Raw genomic sequence first — 5,017 nt, forward strand, 5'->3', positions numbered from 1 at the left:
CTCTTTATAGCATATCCTCCCAATATTAAGGAGCTATAATAAAATTATTACATTTATTTGGAATTAACAATAACCTACTTGCAAAATAATTCTCCATGCCTTTGTTATCTCACTTCTTGACCTCAAACCTTGCCCATAAATTCTTTCGTCATTTTCCGGAGCTCCACCAAAAATCCGAACATTTTTGGACCTTCCTTTTACCAAGTCCTAGTTCAAACCCATTTGAATTAAATTCAAATGAGTTTGAATTTAAATCTTGCAATCATGGCCTTTCTATTTTTCTTGGAACGAGCATATTTTTGCGAGTCCGGGAAAATTACCCCCATGCTCAAATTATTTCTCCAACCCTTTCTTTATCTCCTTTTATCTCTTTGCTATTTACCGCTTTTGGTAAATAAAAGAGAAGTGTGGGATTAGAGAGAGAGCCCAGCCAGGCCTCTGGCCACTTCTTTCTCCACCTGGGCCGACCCATCCAGCCTCCAAGGCCCGTTCCAAGGCCCAGCCGCCCCGCTGTAACCCTAGCGAGCCTTCTCTCGATCCTCATCTCCCCTCGTTCCCCTCGACCACCGCACTCTCACCTGCGCCCGATCCCATCTCCCTCGCTCTCTCCCTCGATGCCGCAACCAGCCAGGGAGAGGAGCTCCCGCGCCTCACGCCGGATCCACTCTGTTTCTCCTCGCGATCCACTTCTCTCCCCTCGCGCCTCGCTCGTGTTCCCCTCGTCGCCCTTCTCCCCGTCGCCTCTGCGCGCGAGCGCCGCCGCCCTCAACCCTCCTCGCCGTCGTCCATGGCCACGCCGCCTCCACACCTCCGCCGGCCTCGGTCTCCCGCGGTTGCCCTGCTCCGGTGCCCCCTGCCTCGCGTCACCCTCCGTCGTCAAGCGCCGCCCTGTCCGGATTCGTCAGGCCCTGCCATGGCCGCGCCTCCCCTGCTTCGAGCCAAGGTCGACGCCGGCCACTTCGTCCATGCCGCCCATGGAGGCCTAAGCCGCCGACCTCGCCGGGCCTCCACCTCCGTCCCACGGCCGCATCCATGCTCTGGATCGAGAGGAGCTCGATCCCGAGCGCTTTCTGCCCGTCCATGCCGCCGTGGCCCCTGTGTTCCTCGCCCTGCTGCTGCCTTATCGAAGTCCGCCAAGGCCCTCTGTTTGGCCCCGATGACCCTGGGCTCCTGTGCACGCCCTGCGCCATTTACCTCCATTGCCTTGTTGACGTCAAATTCGACTACACTGCAAGACCCGGAACGCCAAGACTACCTTCGTGGATTTATTAAAAGTTCCAGGACGACCGGCGCAAAGTACCACTACGTTTGCCAGGTACATCTACACCAAGACCGGACCGACAAGTACCCCGACAACGTGTGTACGTCTACCGACGACCTCGGACATCTACGAAAAAAATGTGTACAACTACCATCGCCAAGACCGTCAAGTTCGACCACCACCGACGTGTACAACTCTAGTCGCGAGAACGTCTACTTCCACTACGACACGAGTACAACTACTTCCACTACGACCCGTGAACGACTACTTCCCTCGACGATTTTGAACCGCCCCGAAATGCACGCTTTGAAGGTATAAGCCCCGAGACGACGCCCGTGAACAAATGCTTTGTTGTATGAGATGTACCATATGTTTGCACCGTGATCGAATCGTCCTTGCGATGCCCCTCTTTTGCCATGCCACCGTCCCGTGGGAACCCGGAAGCCGGGATCACCCCACCATCCTTGCATGACACGCTCACGCCTCCTTTTGAAACGGTATCTCCGTGAGCTACCGGAACCGATATGTTGCTGTGGCATCATTTTCGGATTCGTTGCCGTGGCACCCGTTTTGTTCCGCCATGGTGACAAATGCCTCGTATCATGCTCATGTTAACGTTTTTGTAAAATTTCTTAAAACTTGTGCATGTCATCCGCATCATGTTAACAACATTTAAATGCTTAAAATTGTGTTTGCATTAAATTGCTAAATGACATATGGGGTTTTCCGGAATTGTTGTTTCTTGCTTCCGGCCTCATTTAAATTGCCTAGCTAGGTAGTTTAGTTATGCTTCATCCCTTGCCATGTTTAATAACATTTAATATTGTTGTACCTAAATGAGAGAGAACTAAATAATTGTTGTGGTGTTCCGTCAATATGCAACTCGTTGCATATTGAGCTCCACTTAACTTGTAGTGTTGTTTTTGTACATTGCCATGCCATGCCTCATTAAATCGGACATGCATCATACTTGATTGTGCATCATGACATGTTTATGCTTGTGTGTTTACCATGTTGTTTGCTTCTTTCCGGTTTGCTTCTCTTAGCTTCAGTTTCGTTCTGGAGTTGTGAGGATTCGTTCGACTACGTCCGTTTGTCTTCTTCATGGACTCGTTCTTCTTCCTATCGGGATTTCAGGCAAGATGACCATTACCCTTGATATCACTTCTATCTTTGCTTGCTAGTTGCTTCGTTCTATCGCTATGCTGCGCTACCTATCACTTGTTTACCATGCCTCCCATATTGCCATGTCAGCCTCTAACCTTTTCACCCTTCCTAGCAAACCGATGTTTGGCTATGTTACCGCTTTTGCTCAGACCATCTTATAGCGTTATTAGTTGCAGGTGAAGTTGAAGATTGCTCCATGATGGACAGGATTATGTTGGGATATCACAATATCTCTTATATTATTAATGCATCTATATACTTGGTAAAGGGTGGAAGACTCAGCCTTATGCCTGGTGTTTTGTTCCACTCTTGCCGCCCTAGTTTCTGTCATACCGGTGTTATGTTCCCGGATTTTGCATTCCTTACGCGGTTTGGTGATTTATGGGACCCCCTTGACAGTTCGCTTTGAATAAAACTCCTCCAGCAAGGCCCAACCTTGGTTTTACCATTTGCCTACCTAAGCCTTTTTCCCTTGGGTTCTGCAGACTCAAGGGTCATCTTTATTTTAACCCCCCCCCCCGGGCCAGTGCTCCTTCGAGTGTTGGTCCGAACTGAGCTGCCTGCGGGGCCACCTTGGGGAAACTTGAGGGCTGGTTTTACTCGTAGCTAGTCTCATCCGGTGTTGCCCTGAGAACGAGATATGTGCAGCTCCTATCGGGATTTGTCGGCACATCGGGCGGCTTTGCTGGTCTTGTTTTACCATTGTCGAAATGTCTTGTAAACCGGGATTCCGAGTCTGATCGGGTCTTCCTGGGAGAAGGTATATCCTTCGTTGATCGCGAGAGCTTATCATAGGCTAAGTTGGGACACCCCTGCAGGGTATAATCTTTCGAAAGCCGTGCCTGCGGTTATGTGGCAGATGGGAATTTGTTAATGTCCGGTTGTAGGTAACTTGATACCAGATCCGAATTAAAACGCATCAACCGCGTGTGTAGCCGTGATGGTCTCTTTTCGGCGGAGTCCGAGAAGTGAACACGGTTTTGGGTTATGTTTGACGTAAGTAGGAGTTCAGGATCACTTCTTGATCATTGCTAGCTTCACGGCCGTTCCGTTTTCTCTCTTCTCGCTCTTATTTGCGTATGTCAGCCACCATATATGCTTAGTCGATGTTGCAACCTCATCACTTTACCCCTTCCTTTCCCATAAGCTTAAATAGTCTTGATCTCATGGGTTTTGAGATTGCTGAGTCCTCGTGACTCACCAGATACTATCACAACAGTTGCAGGTGCCGATGATACCAGTGCAGGTGATGCAACCAAGCTCAGATGGGAGCTCAACGAAGATCTTAGTTGTTGCTATGTTTCGTTTCATGTTGATCAGTAGTGGAGCCCAGTTGGGACGATCGGGGATCTAGCAGTTGGGTTATCTTCTTTTCTTTTGGCTTCGTCCATAGTCGGACTATGTGTGTACTCTGAATGATGTATGATTTATTTAAGTACTTGTGTGAAGTGGCGATTGTAAGCCAACTCTTTATCCCAGTCTTGTTCATTACATGGGATTGTGTGAAGATGACCCTTCTTGCGACAAAACCACAATGCGGTTATGCCTCTAAGTCGTACTTCGACACGTGGGAGATATAGCCGCATCGTGGGTGTTACAAGTTGGTATCAGAGCCAGGTTACAGAGTGCTCAAGATATCTTAGAAGATTTGTGTCTCCATTATCAAGATCCGTTCAAGCTATTTGGAGATTATTATCTCATTCAAGCCATTTAATTCAACCGGCGCAATCCCCCCTTTCAATCAATCGTTCAACGGTGTTTTCCTTTTGAGTGGGCCCTAACCCACAGGTCTTTTTCCAGGATCTTACCTGACTCTTCTAATTATCAGGAGCGATTCTCAAATTCATTTCCAAGGTTGACGTAAGAATGAATCTTCATCAGTCATATGTCCTTCTCCAAGATCTTTCAAATTCTTTTCATCGTTGGTTCAACCTTTCTAATTTTCATCCCGAAGTATCTCAACAATTCATGGTGGTGTTTCTCGTCGTCATTCTCGAATTTTGAAGACTGAAGAAGAGTTACTCTTAAATCCTTACCCGTTCTTCCAAATATTCGTGGTTCTAGCTTCATGCCATCCTCATAATTGTTCTCGATTGTGAGAATTCTTTTCACCCATCCAGAGCAATTCAAGAGTCTTTTCAGATTGATTCTCCATAGCCCATCATCTCAAAATTATTCATTCTCAGCTTTCAACTCTCGTTCTTGAATTCTTCCGGTGCATCGTTCTAATATCCTCTAATCAGTTCATGATCTCTTCGTTCTCTTGTATCTAAATCCCCTCAAGTATCTTCATTCGTTTTCCAATTCTTCCTGGTGAATTGTGCCTTTGCTACTCTCTTTTCCAATTTTACGGTGGTTCGTTCAAGATTTCACTTCCTTCGTTATCATATCAATTCATTCGTCCTTTCCAACCCTATCGGTGGTCGTTGAAGACATTCCTCAAGTTTACACTATATCTATCTTAATTTCTTTCTACAAGAATAAGTAGTGTGCCAAATCCGTTGCCTGTCATCAATTTAAATTGGTGAAGGATAGGCATGACATAATTCTTATTATTGTTTCATCCAAGCGATCTAGTTTCTTCTTTCC

The sequence above is a fragment of the Triticum dicoccoides genome, chromosome 6B (genome assembly GCF_002162155.2).
Source record: "Triticum dicoccoides isolate Atlit2015 ecotype Zavitan chromosome 6B, WEW_v2.0, whole genome shotgun sequence".
Taxonomy (NCBI): Eukaryota; Viridiplantae; Streptophyta; class Magnoliopsida; order Poales; family Poaceae; genus Triticum; species Triticum dicoccoides.